The sequence below is a fragment of the Eubalaena glacialis genome, chromosome 2 (assembly GCF_028564815.1).
Source record: "Eubalaena glacialis isolate mEubGla1 chromosome 2, mEubGla1.1.hap2.+ XY, whole genome shotgun sequence".
Classification (NCBI taxonomy): domain Eukaryota; kingdom Metazoa; phylum Chordata; class Mammalia; order Artiodactyla; family Balaenidae; genus Eubalaena; species Eubalaena glacialis.
In genome coordinates, this window is record NC_083717.1 from 118,222,648 (window position 1) to 118,245,190 (window position 22,543).

Below are 22,543 nucleotides of genomic sequence, written 5' to 3' on the forward strand. Positions count from 1 at the left end.
CTCATACAACTCAATAACAAATACACAAATAACCCAATCAAAAAATGGGCAGAACACTTAAATAGACATTTCTCCAAAGAAGACATACAGATGGCCAACAGGCCCATGAAAAGATGTTCAACATTGCTAATTATTAGAGAAATGCAAATCAAAAGTACAATGAGATATCACCTCACACTGGTCAGAATGGTTGTCATCAAAATGTCTGCAAATAACAAAAATTGGAAATGGTGTGGAGAAAAGGGAACCCTTGCACACTGTTGGTGGGAATGTAAATTGTGCAGCCATTATGGAGAACAGTATGGAGTTTCCTTAAAAAGCCAAAAATAGAGTTACCATATGATCTAGCAATCCCATTTTGGGGTATATATCCAGAAAAGATGAAAATGCAAATTGAAAAAGATGAAAGCTCTATTTCGAAAATATGCACCCCAGTGTTCACAGAGGCACTATTTACAATAGCGAAGACACAGAAGCAACCTAAATGTCCATTGTCAGATGAATATATAAAGAAGATGTGGTACATATATACAATGGAATACTACTCAGCCATAAAAAAGAATGAAATAATGGCATTTGCAACAACATGGATGGACCTAGACGTTATCATACTAAGTGAAGTAAGACAGAGAAAGACAAATATCATATGATATCACTTATATGTGGAATCTAAAGTATGATACAAATGAACTTGTTTATGAAACAGAAACACAGACATAGAAAGCAAACTCATTGTTACCAAAGGGGGTGGGGGTGGGAGGGAGATAAATTGGGAGTTTGGGATTAACAGAGGCACAGTACCATATGTAAAATAGATAGACAACAAGGATTTACTGTATAGCACAGTGAACTATATTCAATATCTTGTAATAAACTATAATGGAAAAGAATTGAAGAAAAAGAATATAGATATATACATACATATAATTGTATAAGCGAATCACTTTGCTTTACACCTGAAACTAATACAATATTGTAGATCAACTATCTTCAGTTACAAAAAATAACTATCATCAAAAAGTCTACAAATAACAAATTTGGTGAGGATGTGGAGAAAAGGGCACCCTAATACACTGCTGGTGGGAATGTAAAATGGTGCAGCCAGCATGGAGAACAGTATGGAGGGTCCTCCATGAACTAAAAATAGAGCTACCACATGTTCGAGCAATTCTACTGCTGGGTATATAGCCGAAGAAAATGAAAACCCAAATCTTTTTGCTTTCATTTTTATAAGTAATTTATTTTTCATTGAAGTATAGTTGATTTACAATGTTGTGTTAGTTTCTGGTGTACAGCAAAGTGATTCAGTTATATATATTCTTTTTCATATTCTTTTCCATTATGGTTTTTTACAGGATATTGAATATAGTTCCCTGTGCTACACAGTAGGACCTTGTTATTTATCTATTTTATTTATAGTAGTTTGTATCTGCTATTTCCAGACTCCTTATTTATCCCTCCCCCACACCCTTTTCCCTTTTGGTAACCATAGGTTTGTTTTCTATGTCTGTGCATCTGTTTCTGTAAATAAGTTCATTCTTATCATATTTTAGATTCCACATTTAAGTGATATCATATAATATTTGTCTTTGTCTGACTTATTTCACTTAGGATGGTAACATCTAGGTCCATCCATGTTGCTGCAAATGGCATTCTTTCTTTCTTTTTTATGGCTGAGTATTATTCTATATATATACTCAGCCATATATATATATATACATATATATATATATATATATATATATATATATGTATATATACACCACATCTTTTTTATCCATTCATTTGTCAATGGACATTTTGGTTACTTCCATGTCTTGGCTGTTGTAAATAGTGCTGCAATGAACACTGGGATGCATGTATCTTTTCAAATTAGAGTTTTCTCCAGATATATGCCCAGGAGTGGGATTGCTGGATCATATGGTGACTCTATTTTTAGTTTATTAAGGAACCTCCAGACTGTGAAAACACCAGTTCTAAAAAATACACACACCCCAGTGTTCATAGCAGCATTATTTACAACAGCCAAGATATGGAAGCAACATGTGTTCATAAAAAGATGAGTGGCTAGAGATGTGAGATCTATATCTATATCTATATCTGTATCTATATCTATATACACACACAAACATATATATATATAAAATGGAATATTACTCAGCTATAAAAAGAATCAAATTCTGCCTTTCGCATTAATGTGCATGTACCTAGAAGATATTATGCTTAGTGAAATAAGTCAGACAGAGAAAGACAAATACTTTGTTATCACTTATATGTGGAATCTAAAAAAAAGAACAAAAACAAATGTATATAATAAAACAGAAAAAGACATAGATATAGAGAACAAATTAGTGGTTACCAGTGAGGAGAAAAAAGTGGGGAGGGGCAAGAGAGCAGCATAGCATTAAGAGACACAAATTACTATGCATAAAATAAATAAGAAAAAAGGATATATTGTACAGCACAGGGAAATATAGCCATTATTTTGAATAATTTTAAATGGAGTATAATCTATAAAAATATTGAAACACTGTGTTGTACACCTGAAAATAATAGGTGTTAGTTTCCATATCACCCAGACTTCAATGAAAAGAAAAAGATCAAAGAATCAGAACCAGGGAAAATGTAAGTAAGAATAAACAGAGGGGCTTCCCTGGTGGCGCAGTGGTTGAGAATCTGCCTGCCAATGCAGGGGACACAGGTTCGAGCCCTGGTCTGGGAAGATCCCACATGCCGTGGAGCAACTGGGCTTGTGAGCCACAACTACTGAGCCTGTGCGTCGGGAGCCTGTGCTCCGCAACAAGAGAGGCCGCGATAGTGAGAGGCCCGCGCATCGCGATGAAGAATGGTCCCCGCTCGCCGCAACTAGAGAAAGCCCTCGCACAGAAACGAAGACCCAACACAGCTAAAAATAAATAAATAAATAAATTTATTAAAAAAAAAAAAAAAAAAAAGAATAAACAGAATACTATATTCAGTAAGAGTAACTTATTTTATTTCCTCTCATTAGTTTTATTATTTATTTTTATATGTAATTTTAGTTTTATTTATTTATTTATTTATGGCTGCATTGGGTCTTTGTTGCTGAGAGTGGGCTTTCTCTAGTTGTGGTGAGCGGGGGCTACTCTTCATTGCATTGCGAGGGCTTCTCATTGTGGTGGGTCTCTTGTTGTGGAGCACAGGCTCTAGGCACGGGGGTTTCAGTAGTTGTGGCATGTGGGCTCAGTAGTTGTGGCTCATGGGCTCTAGAGCGCAGGCTCAGTAGTTGTGGCACACGGGCTTAGTTGCTCCACGGCATGTGGGATCTTCCCAGACCAGGGATCGAACCCATGTCCCCTGCATTGGCAGGCGGATTCTTAACCACTGCGCCACCAGGGAAGTGCCTCTCATTAGTTTTAAAATCGACTTTAATGAGGTATATTTTATACCATATTTTTTTAAACCTTTTTATTTTGGAACAAATATATATTTACAGGAAGTTTCCAAAATAGTACAGAGAGGTCCATGTACTCTTCTCCCAGTTTCCCTCAGTGGTCACACCTTATATAACTATAGTACAATATCAAAACTAGGAAACTGGCATTGATAGAATGTGTGTATTTAGTTTTATGCCATTCTATCTCATGTGTATATTCAGGTAACTATCATCACAATCTAGATGCAGAACTATTCTGTCATCACAAAGATCACCCTTGTATAAAGGGATAAATCTCCAAAATTTACAGAGCCCATGCAGCTCAATATCAAAAAAACAAACATTGCAATCAAAAAATGGTCAGAAGACCTAAATAGACATTTCTCCAAAGAAGACATACAGAAGGCCAAGAGGCACATGAAAAGATGCTCAACATTGCTAATTATTAGAGAAATGCAAATCAAAACTCCAATGAGATATCACCTCACACCAGTTAGAATGGCCATCATCAAAAAGTCTACAAATCACAAATGCTGGAGAGGGTGTGGAGAAAGGAAACCCTCCTACACTGTTGGTGGGAATGTAAATTGGTGCAGCCACTATGGAGAACAGTATGGAGGTTCCTTAAGAAACTAAAAATAGAGCTAACGTATGATCCAGAAATCCCACTCTTGGGTATGTATCTGGAGAAAAACATGGTTCGAAAGGATACATGCACCCCGTTGTTCATGTCAGAGCTGTTTACAATAGCCAGGACATGGAAGCAACCTAAATGTCCATTGACAGAGGAATGGATAAAGAAGATGTATATATATATATATGCGCAATGGAATATTACCCAGCCACTAAAAAGAATGAAATAATGCTATTTGCAGCAACATGGATGGACCTGGAGATTATCATACTGAGTGAAGTGAGACAGAGAAAGACAAATATCATTTGATATCACATATGTGGAATCTTAAAAAAAATGATACAAATGAACTTATTTACAAAACAGAAACAGACTCATAGATTTAGAGAACGAACTTATGGTTACCAGGGGGGAAGGGTGGGGTGGAGGGATAGATTGGGAGTTTGGGTTTGTCATGTACACACTGCTGGCAAGTCATGGCACCAAAAAAAGAATAATAATAAATAAATAAAATAGATAAACAACAAGGACCTGTATAGCTCAGGGAACTCAGCTCAATACTCTGTAATAACCTAAATGGGAAAATAATTTGAAAAAGAATAGAAAAAAAATGCTATTAAAACAATTTGTGAAAAAAGTGAAAAAAAAAAGATTACCCTGTATTATCTCTTTACAGTCACGCATGCCCCTCCCCTCCCCACCATCCCTCATCACTGGCAGCCACTAGCTAATCTGTTTTCCATCACTGCAATTTTGTCACATCCAGAATATTATATAAGTGGAATCAAACAGCATGTGACTTTTTTTTATTGAATGAAAGATTTTTAAAATTCTATAGTGCTTTACAATTTTCAAAAGTTTCACACACATGACTTCATATAATCCCATAATAACCCTTTTTCCCCTCCTACTCCTGTCTTGCCCCTCCCCACTTCATATGAGGGATGTGACTTTTAAAAAAACCTTTTTGGATTGGCATTTTTTACTTAGCATAATGTGCTTGAGATCCATCCCAGTTGTGTGTTTCAATATTTCATTCCTATTTATTGCTAATTAGTATTCCATGCAATGGTTGTACTACAGTTTATTGAACCATTCACCTATTGAGGGACATTTTCGTTGTTTCCAGGTTTTGGTTATTACAAATAAAGTTGCTATGAGCATTCACATACATGTTTTTGTGTAGACATAAATTTTCACTTCTCTGGGATAGACAAATGCCTAGGAGTGTGATTCCTGGTGGGGTTGTATGTTTAGCTTTATAAGAAACTGCCTAATTGTGGCTGTCCATTTTACATTTGCACAAGCAATGTGCAAGAGATCCAGTTGTTCCACATCCTCACTAACATTTGGTCTTGTCACTGTATTTTATTTCTGGTGTTCTAGTAGGTGTGTGGTTATATCTCATTTTGGTCTTAATTTGCATTTCTGTAATGGCTAGTGATGTTGAACATCTTTTCTGTCATTAGTTTTTAATATTTCTTCAAAGACCTCTTCCTCCTGAGCCACAATAACTGACTGAGACCACATGTTCATGTTCAGGCTTGGTCCTAATGAACATCCCTCCTCCCTTTACTCTCCATGGGAGGGTGATTATTTTTTGTAAAAGTCTTTGTGTCCCCTTGTGCTCTAGCACTGCCTGGGGTGAACTCTAATAAGGCCGTTTATGATAAAGTATTTTCCGAATAGAAGTCCTGTGCTTGGAGACACTGCCGCCAGGTGACACATTGTTATAGCGAAGGCATTTGTTAGTACCTGTTCTGAATACCTTATCTCTAGATCTTTTTGACTCTGTAACTGGATTGCATAGTTTATTTATATCCTAGGGCACAGATTGGCCTCAGTCATAAGCTCTGTAATGTAATACTTAGGAGTTAGTCTAGAATCAGACCAGTATAGATTTAATTTCTGGTTTTGCCACTTCTGAACTTTGTGACCTTGGGAAAGTTATTTAAACTCTATGAACATTAGTGTTCTCATATAGAAGATGAGGATAATAATGGCAATTACCTCATAGGATTTTTGTGAAAATTATCTGTGTTTCAGTTATCTATGGTTGTGTTACATGTCATCCCAAAGCTTAGTGGCTTCCAACAAGAATTATTTATTATTTCTCATAATTCTGTGTGTTGACTGGTGCTATAGACTGAATGTTTGTGTTCCTTCAAAAATTCATATGTTGCAGCCCTAACCTTCAATGTGCTGGTATTAGGAGGTGGGGACTTTGGGAGGTGAGTAGGTTATGAGGGTAGAGCTTTCATGAATGGGATTAGTGGCCTTTTAAAAGAGACCCTGGAGAGCTTCTTTGCCCCTTCCACCATGTGAGGACACAACAAGAAGAAGGCTGTCTATGATCCAGGAAGCAGGCTCTTACCAGACCCCAAATCTGCCAGTGACTTGATCTTGGACTTTCCAGTCCCCAGAACAGTTGTGTCTCTTTAGCTATTATTTTATGACACATTTTTCTTTTTTAAAAGGTCCAGGGGCTTCTCTGGTGGCCCAGTGGTTGAGGATCTGCCTGCCAATGCAGGGGACACAGGTTCAATCCTTGGTCCAGGAAGATCCCACATGCCGTGGAGCAACTAAGCCCATGCGCCACAACTACTGAGCCTGCAGTCTAGAGCCTGTGAGCCACAACTACTGAGCCTGCATGCCGCAACTACTGAAGCCCGCGTGCCTAGAGCCCGTGCTCTCCAACAAGAGAAGCCACCGCAATGAGAAGCCCGTGCACCACTACAAAGAGTAGCTCCTGCTCACCGCAACTAGAGAAAGCCCACGCGCAGCAACGAAGACCCAACTAAGCCAAAAATAAATAAACTAAATAAATAAATTTATAATAAATAAATAAATAAATAAATAAATAAATAAAAGGTCCAGGCCAAGTATCTTGTAAAATTCTCAGGTCCTTGATTTGTTTATTTCTTCATACTGCCATATCACTTGTTTTCCTCTCCCCTGTATTTCCTGTATACATGATTGGGAGGTTTAGAGGCTTAATTATATTCAATTTAAACAGTTGTGGAAAGAATATATCGTAGTTAATGCTGTGTATCTGATATTGTATCACCTAAGGGAGCAATAATGTCAGGCTGTTCCACTGTGAGTGAGGGTTAAGGTGGTGAGTACCAGATCACATCATTGAATGTACCTATTTTCATCTTGTAATCAGTAACTAATCTGTGGTTTTAGATCAGTCAGCTATTGCTGCCTAACAAACAATATCAAAATTGAGTGGCTTAAAACAGTGATTTATTTGGCTCGTGATTCTGGGGGTTTGAAATTTGAGTTCAGAGGGCAGTTCTCCTGGTTTCAGTTGGACTTCTTCATATACCTGTGGTCAGCTGTGCATTGGCTAGCTGGCTCTGCTCATGGGTGTGGATGCAATGTTGCTGGTGGCGCCTTGAATCTCTCAGCAGGCTAGCCTGAGTTATTCTCATGACAATGGTAGGGTTCCAAGAGAGCAAGTGGAAGTGTGTGAGGACTAGGCTAGGAACTGACATACTGTCACTTCTTCCACATTCCATAGGTCAAAACAAATCACAAGGCCAGTTGAGACGCATGGGGTAGGGAAAATAGACTCCATCTCTTTATGGGGGAGCATCAAAATCACACTGCAAGAGGCATGGCTACAGGAGAAGAAGAGCTGGGACAATTCTGGTTTTTTTTTTTTTCTCACAATTTGATAATAAAAGGCTTTAATTGTAATGTCATTGGCACCTGCCATTTTACAGTTTCATAACTTAAGTTTAACTAAATAGTAAGAAATACTTGGACATTTTAAAACAAAATAAGAAGCATTTAAAATACCATGGTCTTCAGCTAATGTGAATATTCAAACATATGAAGGGAGAATTGTAAACACAATCAAAAAGGTGTTTTAAACATAGGGTCTGGAAACGGACCCTATGTTTTACATTTATGGCAGCATCGTATGGTATTTTTTTTTAACATCTTTATTGGAGTATAATTGCTTTACAATGGTGTGTTAGTTTCTGCTGTATAACAAGGTGAATCAGCTGTACATATACATATATCCCCATATCGCCTCCCTCTTTCATCTCCCTCTCACCCTCCCTATCCCAGCCCTCTAGGTGGTCACAAAGCACCGAGCTGATCTCCCTGTGCTATGTGGCTGCTTCCCACTAACTGTCTATTTTATATTTGGTAGTGTATATATGTCCATGCCACTCTCTCACTTTGTCCCAGATTACTCTTCCCCCTCCCTGTGTCCTCAAGTCCATTCTCTATGTCTGTGTCTTTACTCCTGTCCTGCTCCTAGGTTCTTCAGAACCATTTTTTTTTTTTTTTTAGATTCCATATATATGTGTTAGCATGTGGTATTTGTTTTTCTCTTTCTAACTTACTTCACTCTGTATGACAGTCTCTAGGTCCATCCACCTCACCACAAATAACTCAGTTTCATTTCTTTTTATGGCTGAGTAATATTCCATTGTATATATGTGCCACATCTTCTTTAACCATTCACTTAATTCACGGACATTTAGGTTGCTTCCATGTCCTGGCTATTGTAAATAATGCTGCAATGAACATTGTGGTACATTACTCTTTCTGAATTATGGTTTTCTCAGGGTATGTGCCCAGTAGTGGGATTGCTGGGTCATATGGCAGTTCTATTTTTACTTTTTTAAGGAACCTCCATACTGTTCTCCATAGTGGCTGTATCAATTTACATTCCCACCAAGAGTGCAAGAGGGTTCCCTTTTCTCCACACCCTCTCCAGCATTTATTGTTTGTAGATTTTTTGATGGTGGCCATTCTGACCGCTGTGAGGTGATACCTCATTATAGTTTTGACTTGCATTTCTCTAATGATTAGTGATGTTGAGCATCCTTTCATGTGTTTGTTGACAATCTGTGTATCTTCTTTGGAGAAATGTCTATTTAGGCCTTCTGCCCATTTTTGGATTGGGTTGTTTGTTTTTTTGATATTGAGCTGCATGAGTTGCTTGTATATTTTGGAGATTAATCCTTTATCAGTTGCTTTGTTTGCAAATATTTTCTCCCATTCTGAGGGTTGTCTTTTCATCTTGTTTATGGTTTCCTTTGCTGTGCAAAAGCTTTTAAGTTTCATTAGGTCCCATTTGTTTATTTTTGTTTTTATTTCCATTTCTCTAGGAGCTGGGTCAAAAAGGATCTTGCTGTGATTTATGTCATGGAGTGTTCTACCTATGTTTCCTCTAAGAGTTTTACAGTGTCTGGCCTTACATTTAGGTCTTTAATCCATTTTGAGTTTATTTTTGTGTATGGTGTCAGGGAGTGTTCTAATTTCATACTTTTACATGTACCTGTCCAATTTTCCCAGCACCACTTATTGAAGAGGCTGTCTTTTCTCCACTGTATATGCTTGCCTCCTTTATCAAAGATAAGGTGACCATATGTGCGTGGGCTTATCTCTGGGCTTTCTATCCTGTTCCATTGATCTATAATTCTGTTTTTGAGCCAGTACCATACTGTCTTGATTACTGTAGCTTTATAGTATAGTCTGAAGTCAGGGAACCTGATTCCTCCAACTCCGTTTTTCTTTCTCAAGATTGCTTTGGCTATTTGGGGTCTTTTGTGTTTCCATACAATTTTAAGATTTTTTGTTCCAGTTCTTTGCAAAATGCCAGTGGTAGTTTGATAGGGATTGCATTGAATCTGTAGATTGCTTTGGGTAGTATAGTCATTTTCACAATGTTGATTTTTCCAATCCAAGAACATGGTATATCTCTCCATCTGTTTGTATTATCTTTAATTTCTTTCATCAGTGTCTTATAGTTTTCTGCATACAGGTCTTTTGTCTCCTTAGGTAGGTTTATCCCTAGGTATTTTATTCTTTTGGTTGCAATGGTAAATGGGAGTGTTTCCTTAATTTCTCCTTCAGATTTTTCATCATTAGTGTATAGGAATGTAAGAGATTTCTGTGCATTAACTTTGTATCCTGCTACTTTAACAAATTCATTGATTAACTTCAGTAGTTTTCTAGTAGCATCTTTAGGATTCTGTACGTAGGGTATCATGTCATCTGCAAACAGTGACAGTTTATTTCTTCTTTTCCGATTTGGATTCCTTTTATTTCTTTTTGTTTTCTGATTGCTGTGGCTAAAACTTCCAAAACTATATTGAATAATAGTGGTGAGAGTGGGCAACCTTGTCTTGTTCCTGATCTTAGTGGAAATGGTTTCAGTTTTTCACCATTGAGAACGATGTTGGCTGTGGGTTTGTCATATAGGGCCTAAATTCCCTCTATGCTTACTTTCTGGAGGGTTTTTTTTTTTTTTTAATCATAAGTGGGTGTTGAATTTTGTCAAAAGCTTTTTCTGCATCTATTGACATGACATATGGTTTTTCTCCTTCAATTTGTTAATGTGGTGTATCACATTGATTGATTTGCGTATATTGAAGAATCCTTGCATCCCTGGGATAAACCCCACTTGATCATGGTGTATGATCCTTTTAATGTGCTGTTGGCTTCTGTTTTCTAGTATTTTGTTGAGGATTTTTGCACCTATGTTCATCAGTGATATTGGCCTGTAGTTTTCTTTTTTTGTGGCATCTTTGTCTGCTTTTGGTATCAGGGTGATGGTGGTCTCATAGAATGAGTTTGGGAGTGTTCCTCCCTCTGCTATATTTTGGAAGAGTTTGAGAAGGATAGGTGTTAGCTCTTCTCTAAATGTTTGATAGAATTCTCCTGTGAAGCCATCTGGTCCTGGGCTTTTGTTTGTTGGAAGATTTTTTTTTTTAATTAATTAATTAATTAATTAATTTTTGGCTGTGTTGGGCCTTCGTTTCTGTGCGAGGGCTCTCTCTAGTTGTGGCAAGCGGGGGCCACTCTTCATCGCGGTGTGCGGGCCTCTCCTACCGTGGTCTCTCTTGTTGCGGAGCACAGGCTCCAGACGCGCAGGCTCAGTAATTGCGGCTCACGGGCCCAGCTGCTCCGTGGCATGTGGGATCCTCCCAGACCAGGACTCGAACCCGTGTCCCCTGCATTGGCAGGCAGATTCTCAACCACTGTGCCACCAGGGAAGCCCAAAAGGGTGATTTCTTAATTCAGTAATTTCTTCTATATTTTCTTCCTTTTTTTTTTTTTTTTTGGCCACACCACATGGCATGTGGGATCTTCCCCGACCAGGGATTGAAACTGTGCCCCCTGCAGTGGAAGTGCAGAGTGTTAACCATATATTTTCTATCTAGTGAAGTCCCATATATTTTCTATCTAGCATTCATCTGTAAAAAGAGCCCTCCTTTATTTTCCTTTTCTCTCATCTTTGCACATTATTATAGGCAACATTTTAATCATTATTTTTAAAACGTATGCTCATAAAAATTCAAGCAATACAGAAATACACAAAGTAGGGAGTGAAAACCTTCTGTAATCCTACTTTCTAGAGGAACAAGTTACAATTTTGTACACATTCTTTTATATATATATATATATATACATATATATGAGAAACAAAAATGGGATCTCACTTTACATAACACTCAGATTTCAGATGTTTTTGAAATAGTAAAATAAACATCTTAAACTACTAATATTTTAAAACAGAGCAAAGTGGCAAAACACTTTCCCCAAAACTTGTTTTCCCTCCTACATTCTTAGTTTTTCTTAGAAATGTGTATTGTAAATCCAGCATCTCCAATCACCACTTCCACATCCAATTAACCACCAAGTCCTATTTAAATCCCGTCATTGTCCTTGGATTGCAGTATATCATCTTCAACTTGGCCCACTAGCTACTCCTGAATCTGATCACTCCTGTCATCCCCGTCTTCACCTGCTGCCGTCACTCTTTCTGCCCCAGTCATGCCAGATTTCTTTCAGTTCCTTGAACTCACCACACTCTTCGCGCCTCCTGGCCTTTGAACATGTGGTTCCACCTCCTGAAACACGCCCTCCTTACCTTCCCCCTAGCCCAGCCATGCCTGACTACATCTTATTCATTTTCAGTTTAGATACTACTTCCTCAGGAACGCCTTCTCTGACTCCCAAATTGGTTTATGTTCTCCTGTTTTGTATCCTGTAGTACTTGAAATTAATGTTTCTATTCATGGTCAGATTATAAGTGCCAAAGGACACAGTAACTGTGTCTCCATTGTCCACCACTGTATCCTCAGGGCTGGCATAGCATTTGGCACATCATAGGTACTCAATACATGTTTATTCAACGAAAAAAATAGAATGGTGTTCTGAAATACTGGGAACTAATACTGGCAGGGCCCTATGGGGCTCCTGGGCACAAAAGCCTTTTTTCTGTGTCCCCCATTTCTTTGATTACAGGAAATAGGCTTCATTCAGCCACCATGACCTTCCCTGAGTTCCAATGGGCAGATTCAAGCAGTTGTTAATTAGAGAAGGGAGGGGATGTGAGACAAGGGAGAAACAAACAGTCAAGAGAACCAGACCGGTTGGAACCAGAAGGTTATGATGCTGACTCCCACTTACCTCACCATCCACAAATCAGAAGAATGTCCACAAACTGATCACGCCCTCTTTGAACCATGACTATAAATCTTCTCACTACCCTCTCCAAGTGGGGACACACAGTTTTGAGGGCATTAGCCCGCTGTGGGCCCCTCGCCTGGAAAAGCAATAAAGCTATTCTTTTCTACTTCCCCCAAAACTCTGTCTCCAAGATTTAATTTGGTGTAGGGGTACAGAGGCTGGATTTGGCTTCAAAACCAGTATCACAATCCTATTTCCAACCATTTCCCCCCTCCCTAGCCTTTCAGTTCCTGAACACACTGTATTGGACCCTGTCGGTGCTCTGCCTAGATCCTCTGGGACCCTTTGGCAAACGATTTCTGCCTGCTTTTTAATGGCCAACACCTACAACTCTCTTAGGAGGACTATCCTTGGGTGATTAGAATCGCTTTTTTTGAGGTATAACTGACTAATAAAAATCCTATATATTTAGGATATACAACATGATGATTTTTAAAAATCATTATTTATTTATTTATTTTTATTATTTATTTTATTTATTTATTTTTGGCTGTGTTAGGTCTTCGTTGCTGTGTGTGGGCTTTCTCTATCTGCGGCGAGCAGAGGCTACTCTTCGTTGCGGTGTGTGGGCTTCTCATTGCCGTGGCTTCTCTTGTTGAGGAACACGAGCTCTAGGCGCACGGGCTTCAGTAGTTGTGGCATGCGGGCTCAGTAGTTGTGGCTCGTGGGCTCTAGAGTGCAGGCTCAGTAGCTGTGGTGCATGGGCTTAGTTGCTCCACAGCATGTGGGATCTTCCCAGACCAGGGCTTGAACCCGTGTCCCCTGCATTGGCAGGCGGATTCTTAACCACTGAGCCACCAGGGAAGTCCCATGATGATTTAAAAAATCTTTTAATTTTAATTTAAACAATTCAGAAATGCACAAAAATATATTCTTTTTGTTGTTCACAATTAAACAACATGATGATTTGATATATATATATATATAGTGAAATGATTACCACAATCAAGTTAATTAACACATCCATCACCTCACAAAGTTAGCTCTTTTTTTGGTGGTGAGAACACTTCAGATCTACTTTCTCAGAAAATGTCAAGCACACGATACAGTGTTATTAACTACAGTCACCATGCTGTATGTTATATCCCCAGAACTTAATCATTTTATAAGTGAAAATTTGTACCCTTTGACCAGCATCTCTCCGTCTCCCTCAGCTCCCAGTCCCTGGCAACCACTGTTCTATTTTCTGATTATTCGGTGAGTTCAATTTTTTAGATTCCGCATGTAAGTGAGATCATCCAGTATTTGCCTTTCTGTGTCTGGCTTATTTCACTTAGTGTAACTTCTGGGTATATAGCCTAAGGAAGTGAAATCAGTATTAGAGCTGCTTTGCTTAGGCAAAGGCAAAAGGAATTGACAGGGAGTTTACATTCCTCCTGCACCAACCTGCCCAGTCCTCAACTGCTGCCGAAGTATGAAAACCAGCTCCTTTGACTCCAGTTGGGATAAACTCTAAACTCTGAGCAATAATCTACATTCCAGAGGTCCCCTGAAGGATCTGGCTGAGGCCCATGAGATCGCACCCTTTCCTGTCTTTCTTCCCTCCCTATCCTGCTTCCCCAACTCTCTTACTAGTTTCTCTTGGGATCATTTTCTTTCTTTTTTTCTTTTTTCTTTCTTCTTCTCCTTCTTGTTTTTTTTGGCAAGAACTCAGGAAATATTGTTCCCATGAGCCATTTTAAAATTTAATTTTTAATAAAGATATAATTGACATATAACATTGTATTAGTTTTAGATGTACATAATGATTTTTAAATTGAGGTATAATTGACATACAACATTGCATTAGTTCAGGAGTGCAACATAATAATTTGATGTTTGCATATGGTGTGAAATTATCACCACAATAAGTCTAGTTAACATCCTTCACCTCACATAGTTACAATTTTGTGTGTGTATGTGATGAGAACTTTTAAGATCTACTCTCAGCAACTTTCAAATATTAAAGGCAGCATTATTAACTATAGTCACCATGTTGTACTTCACATCCCCAGCACCTATTTATCTTATAACTGGAAGTTTGTACCTTTTGACCACCTTCATCCATTTTCCAACCCTCCCACACCCTGCCTCTGGAAACCACCGATCTGTTCTCTGTATCTATGAGTTTGGTTTTTTTTTGATTCCACATACAGGTGAAATCCTACAGTACTTGTTTTTCTCAGTCTGACTTATTTCACTTAGCATAATGCCCTCTGGGTCTATCCATGTTGCTGCAAATGGCAAGATTTTCTTCTCTTTAATGGCTTCATGGTATTCCATTGTATACATACATACCGCATTTTCTTTATCCATTCATCTGTTGATGAACACTTAGGCTGTTTCTATGTCTTGGATATTGTAAATAATGTCGCAATGAACGAGGGGTGCAGATGTCTTTTCAAGATAAGTGATTTCATTTCCTTCAGATAAATACTCAGAAGTGGAATCCTGGATCATATGACAGTTCTACTTTAAAATTTTTGAGGAACCTCCATAATGTTTTTTTATAGTTGTTGCACCAATTTACATTCCCATCAACAGTGCACAAGGGTTCTCTTTTCTCTATACAAACACTTGGGGAACATTTTTTAAATAAATCACCTGAATATGAATCTTCTGACTCAGGGCACTTGACCTTGCTTTGACTTCTTTCCTTCCTTCATCCAGGTCTCTGTTCACATGCGATCCCCTCTGAGAGGCCTTCCTGAACCCCTGATATAAAGAATAGCATCCCTTCTCCCTTCCCATCCTGCTCCTGTTGCCTTCGATCTCAGTAACTTGCTTCATTTTTCTTTCATAGCACTAATGACTCTCTGAATTATATACTTATCTTTGTGTTTATTGACTGTTTCCCCAAGTGTTTCCCCAGTGGCTGTTCCATGAGAGCAGGGACTTTGTCTTTTTGTTATTGCTGCTCTAGAACAGAGCAGGGGTGCTCAGTAAAAATCACTTAAATGAATTATTACTCTTTAGTACAGCAGGGAAATGTAGTGGTGAAAATTTGGGGTCAAAAGAATAAGATAAAATTCTACTGTTAAAATTTATATTTTCCTGAAAATTGTATATAATCTTTACAATTTTGCATGTTTTTTGGTTACTGTTTTCATTTTGCAACAATTTGTCAGAAATAAATATTTTAATTAGTGTTGTATGGCCTCCTTGTAGGAACCCCAAAGACTAGTGTCGTTTTCCAACTGAACACGATTTTGGAGAACTTAACACCATTTTGGATGCTACGAGTGAAAATAATTTGCAATGGAAAGAGCATGAAATGGTAGTTGTAGTCCTTGTTTTCTACAAACTAGCTCTGTAGTCTTGGCCATCATACCCTTCCTGTGAAATGACTGGGTTAGGCTTGGATTAATTGTTCTCAAACTTTTGTGTGCCAGGCAGATGAAAATTTCCTCACCCAACCTGAGAGATTTTAATTCAGGAGGTCTGGAGTGGGCCTCAGCATTTTTCCATAAGCGTACTGAGAAATGGAATATTGCCTGCCATATCAGTAAACAAAGGATGTCACAATCATCAGAGATTGCAGCCACCAGCCAAGGTGAGTTTGTGAGCCCTGAGGGAACTCGGGAAAGAAACAAAGAATACCTGCCATCTCGTAGCCATCAGACTGCAGCCACTCCCCACGGTGAGCCCTGAGAAAACACAGGATACTGGTCCCAGTTAGCTGAGGTGCCTATCAAAGGAATGATTTCAGTGAGCCCAGACTCTTGCCTCTTCCCATACATAGAAAAGTGCTAAATTCCTTAACATGACATATCTGGTCTTCTTTAATTAACAATAATCTTTTGATGTTCAGACTACCTGCCCTTTGTTGCAAAACTCCTATATATTCTGGCTCCCGCACTTGCCTCCTTCAGCAGTTCTCTCAGGGTTACTTGAGATGCTGCCTCCCGAGCTTGAAGTCCTAAAAATCCTGCCGAATAAAACATAACTCTCAACTTTTAGGTTGTGCATAATTTTTTAGTCGACAATACTATAACCAGGTGACTTAGAAAGAGTCCGTAAACCACACTTTTAGAAAACTGGGCAAGATGTTCATTTATTATGTCCATCATGCCACAAACATTTATTGAGCATCTACTATGTGCTCTGCTATGTGTTCTAGAGCCTGGTGATACAGCCATGAACAAAATAAACCAATCTCTGGTCTCCTGGAGCTTCATTCAAAAGTGTGTGTGTGTGTGCGTGTATGTGTGTAGACCCTAACTTTGCTCACTCCCTCCTTGGTCCCTGCTCCCAGTAGCCCTGAGGGATTGCTGGGTGGGGGCAGCCCCAAAGAGTAAGAGTCTGAGGGGGAGAAGGTCTGCAGATCTAAATGTCCCAGACCCACCCGTGTCGAAAATCGGGAGGAGGAGGAGACAGCAGAATAGGCCCAGGAGCAATGGTGTCCAAAGAAGAACAAGCAGTAAAAAAACTCAACATGGAAAATGCCCAGCAGGAGAACGAAGGAGGGGACCAGGGCCCTGTGCAGAGTGGAGAGGAATCATGTCATTTGGGAGGGGGCTTAGGCCAGAAGCCTGGAGGAAATGTAGGGCTGGGGCGGGGCTAGGCGACTTGTCCCTAATTTTCTATGGGCCATGCCCGACAGGCATATTGATCACAATGAAGTGGGAGAGGATGTAGACAAGTACGTAGGGCAGATGATGGAAATCAGGAGAAAGACTAGGGAGCAGCAAATGTGCGCTTCCAAACTGCTGAGCCTGACAGTCATTATGTATGACTTCTGCCTTAAACCTTGAATCCTAAATTTTCCCCTGAGGTTAACAATGTGGCCTCTGCTCTACAAGTTTGTAATTTTGTGATTACTTTTTCTGTAAATCTTTTGGTGTTTCTACTTACCAGTTTCTAATTGAATATTGTTTTGTCTCAGTGTAAAAGTTTCTGTCCAGCAGGGCAATTTCACCCAGTTATAGGAAAAAAATATTCTTCTCATAATATGAAATTGATGAAGCAGTTTAAAAAGCAAAAAAAAGTGTGTGTGTGTGTGTGTGTGTGTGTGCCCGCGCATGTGCCTGACAAGAGACACAAACCAAAAAACCCATAAAAAAAATCTATAGTGTCAGGTGATGCTAAGTGCGAAAGAGAAAACTGAAGTAAGGATGGGGCATAGAGTGCTGAGCAGGTGGGGTGGTGGTGATTGGGGTTGTAACCATGGAGACCCACTGAGATGGTGGATGTATGAGGGGAGAGGGAGTGAGAGATGAAACTGCCTGGGAGAAGAGCATTCCAAACAGAGGGAAAAGGTTCTGAGGAGGGGCCTGACTGGCATGCTGGAGGAAGGGCGAGGAGTGTAGTGACAGGAGATGTGGTGGGAGCTCCTGAGAGGCCAGATCACACGGAGCTTGGTAGGTCATCTTAGAGTCTTAGGTTTTACTCTGAGCAGAATCAGAGGCCAATGGAGGGAGAAGAGACATGGTTTATTCTACTCTTTGGAAGATTCACTCCCTAAGGGTGGAAATAGGCGTGTGCTAAGTGCTTGATGTGTGTAAAGCTGATTTACTTCTCACAACAAAGAGCTTTAACATTCTATTCCCTATTGGCTGTCTGAGTTGGTGAAAAATGTTTTAAAAATTGATCTTGTTCTGTTCTTTGTCTTTCCTGCTTTTACTGTTTACGTGACTTACTCGTTCTCAACAATTTACAATTTCCTGACCTTTTTTCAGCAGGGGTGTGGTAGGATGGGAGGGACGAAGGCCAGTCTTTCTTGCTTCCTGACATTTCCTTCCTCGTGGATGGACATATGTTCAGCCAGCACGGTGGGGCTGGGGATGTTTTACCATGTTGGATGAGGGTGTGGAGGGAGGAGGTGGGCATTTCTCTCTCTGCTTCCTGCCCTCAGGCAGTGTTCATTCTTCTCTGTTCCTCCAGGCACTAAGAGTTTTAGGGACAGGCTTCTACTTGGGAAGGTCTGTGGTGGTTAAGCACTGTTTGAACCCTTAGCAGTGGGTCTAATTTGGGGTTGAGCCTTCAGAGCATGTAGCTTTCATACTTCTGTACATATAACATGGGCCAACATCAGCTTATCAATAACAAAAGTGAGGTTTGGCTTCCAACCACCTTATTTATTGTCTCTATCCTTTTTGATCATAAGGTAGAAAAGAGCTGTAATGCTTGGGTCATCTCAAGGCCTAGAGGTACTCTTTGCAGCACTTCTCTCAGTTCTTAGAACAGTGTTAATGAGGTTTTATTCCAAGTTTTTTTTTTTTTTCTTTTAAAGATAAAAGAAGCTTGCTGGCTGGTCATTCACAAAAATTACAGTAGGTGGCAGACACATTCTATCAAAATCAACGTTCACAGCAGTTCTATTCAGGAACTAGTCAATTTTTTGCGATGGCCCGTTAGAAACCAGATTGTCTTTGCTCAGGCTGTTAGAACAAAACCATAGACTCGGGGGCTTTTTTTTAAAATTAAAGTTATATGTTTAATTTAATCCTTATTTAAATCCAGACTTTGAGGCAAAATTTAATCATTACCTATTCTCCCCACGACAAGGCAGCTCTAGCTACCGGGAACATTCAAACTCCCTTTAAATAAAATGTTTATTTTCATCTCATTATAAAAGCATAATAATTTTTTTAAAATTTTAATTTTTTAGGGAGAAAACAATCACCTATATTCCCACCAATCATCACTGTTAACATTTTGATAAGTACATATCCAATGTTTTTGCTATTCACATCAGTCTTTTATATGGTTACATGGTTAATTACCATGCTTACTTTTGTTTTTAAATTAGTATTTAATAAGCTTTATAGAGTCCATTATATAGTGAAACTGAATCAAACTAAATAGTTCTCCCCGTTGAAGGATTCAAGGCTGAGTTCTGCTTTGCTTGTTAAAAGTAAATTATAAGACCTGACAGTGACATCTTACTGCAGAAGAAAGATGTCAAATCAAAGGAACAAACATTGCAAAATAAAAATTTAATAAAATGAATCTGGGGGGATATTTTTCTATATTGAATTTAAAATAGTTTGGCTGGGTGGCTTTTAAACAACAGAAATTTATTTCACACAGTTCTGGGGCTGGAAGTCAAAGATCAGGGTGCCAGCACAGTTAAGTTCGGGTGAGGACGCTCTTCTGGGTTGCAGATGCCTGGCTTCTCATTGTACCCTCATATGGTGGAAAGACAGTGAGAAAGCTCTCTGGCCTCTTTTTATAAGGGCACTAGTCTCATTTATGAGGGCTCCACCCTCATGACCTAATCACCCCCAAAGGCTTCATATCCAAATACCATCACATAGAAATTTCAACACATGAATTTTTCAACATATGAAATCTGCATTTAAGGTTTAAGGGGTTGTCGTGCAAGAGCAGACTTACTCTGTGCAGCTTCAGAGAGCAGACTCTAAGACAGTGGGCAGGTAATTACACCTCATCACAAGGAAGAATTCTCTAACATTTTGAGCAAACATGGAATGGAGCAGTTGGTGAAATAGTGAGCATCTGTGCCTGGAGAAAAGTGTCTATCTCTTTTGATTGCTTTGTTAAATAACAACAACAACAATATCTTGCTGATTGCCTGGTGCTGATGTTCACTATGGGTTTACATCCTGGCTCTCTACTTGGAGCAGCACCACTAGGTAGGGTTGGTGGACAGACTTGGCACCCAGGCTTTCACCAGATATGTGACATTTCTCAACTGCTTAACTTCGTTGTGACTCAGGTGCCTCATATATAAATGAAGATATTTATGGGATTTATCTCATGAATTGTTGTGAGGATTTCATAAGTTGATGTAAGTGGCCTCTAGTAAGTATTTGGAAAGCATGAGCTATTATTTCTTGATTTGTGATGGTCACTGTTATGGACTGCATGTTTATATCCCCCCTCCTCCCAATTCATCGGTTGAAACCCTAACCCCTAATGTGCTGGTATTAGGAGGTGGGACGTTTGGGAGGTGGTTAGGTCATGAAGGTGGAACCCTCATGAATGGGAGTGGTGACCTTAAAAGAGACCCCAGAGAGCACTCCTGTTCTTCCACCATGTGAGGACACAGCAAGAAGATGGACATCTATGAACCAGGAAGTAGGCTCTCACCAGACACTGAATCTGCTGCTATCTTGACATTGGAATTCTAGCCTCCAGAACTGTGAGAAATAAAAGTTTGTTGTTTAAGCCACCCAGTATATGGTAATTTGTTATAGTAGCCTGAACTAAGACAGTCACTATATCGCTTGTAAAATAAAAAGCGTGTTTTCGTATTTCCAAGTCAACATTATTTTTTTGTGATTTAAGAATGAATCCTGCCAGTTCTATCTCAGGGTCACAGAGTCTTTTGAATGTCTATACAAGATGGAATTGACTGAGAGTAAATTTTATTTTTTGAAGTAGTCAAAAGTTATTCAGAGCCAAGTCCTTCAAATAAGAAAAGCCATTAAATTGGGTTTTTGATGTGTGGCAGGATAATTTTTGAAAGTAATAATTTGTATTTTGCCATGTACTTATTTCTGCTTCTCCAACCCAAGTGCATGGCCAGGCCTTTTTAGAAACTCCTTGCTTCAGATGTTTATTGTAGGCTATAAATACAAATTTTGATGTCAATAAATCTTTTTTTGATTTTGATAGTATATGACCTCCACCGAGTTTAATTTATGTCCTGGAGGGGTAAGAAGGAGAAGAATAGACAAACAGAGAGAGATAAGGAAAAGATACTAGAGACTGGGTTGGGGATAAAAGTCACTGAGACTTGTGTTTATCAGAAACCTGGGTCCCAGGCACAGGGACTCCTAGCATTGCCTCTGACTCCAGTGCTCCAAGTGTGCATAGAAGAAGTGAGATGCTAAACCAGAAGGAACCACGATCTATTGGGACATTGGGCTTCTTAAGCAGTTTGGGTAGATGACTGAGAAACTCTCTCATGCTTCAGCACTGAAAGATCACAGGATCTTGACACAACTTGGGAATCGGGAACCCAAATAGTGGGTGGAATGGCATTTCTCCAGCAGCCTGGCAGAATGGGGCTCAAAGTCAGATTTCAGACGATTAAAAGAAAATAAGACAACAAACTATTTTCTGTATCCCTGAAATCATCAGATTTCAGATGATTAAAAGAAACTAAGGAAACACTATTTCTTGTATCCCTGAATTTGTGGACCTGGAGTCATACCTGCTACAAATATTTTTTGCTAAATACAAATGTATATCTCTAAAATAAACATATTTACTTTTCCAGCTCCAGTGTTTTATAGATGTGAGTGCCCCACATTTTCTGCACAACAGCATCATTGGAATAAGTATAGAATTTTCTAGCTGGCTATTTGAAGGTCAGTGTTCTTTTGCCTGTATAGATTATTTTAAAAAATTGAGATATAATCGACATAATGCCTATATGAATTATTAGTAGATAAAACTGTTTCATTACTTTGAATCACTTTGTTTCATTACTTTGACTTCCTTTGTCTGTTATGAGGGGTTCTTGGGAAAAGCCTGAAATTAGGCTTGAGATCCTATAGTATCTCCATGTAATGATATATTTTAATTTAAGTTAATTTATTTTTAAAATCCATGTAATGATATTTACTTCTCACATTTATAGATTAGACTAATAGATTTTGAGACAATTAGCTTGTCAAGATTATTTTGGGATAATAATAATAATAGTGTTAATGATTATTATGATGATAAACTAATTGAAATGATAGAAACAAATAAGAAGGCTACATAGTAAAGTCAAAGAAACAGTATTTTTGGATTTATTATTGTCATTTAACTATTCAGTGAATATTTTTATAGAAGTTACTGTATGTGTTGTATACTTTTCTAAAGACTTTACTAATATTAACTCGTTTAAGACTCATAACAATTTTATTAGGTAAACACTAGTATCTTTTCTACTTTAAAGATGACGAAATTGAGACTTAGAGAGTTTAAGTAACTTGTTTAGGTTATGCAACTAGTGATGGAATCAGGGCTTAAACCCAGGTAGGCTACCTCTAGAGTCTATGTTCTTAACCACTATGCTACACTGCCTCTCTCTAACGGGTCTAATGAGC

The 22,543-nt window shown here is 38.8% G+C and overlaps 1 pseudogene; it reads left to right on the plus strand.

Annotated features, from left to right (window-relative positions):
* The first annotated feature begins 16,929 nt into the window (after positions 1-16,929).
* On the plus strand, positions 16,930-17,287 carry LOC133085312 (protein BEX4-like; annotated as a pseudogene).
* The last annotated feature ends 5,256 nt before the right edge of the window (positions 17,288-22,543 follow it).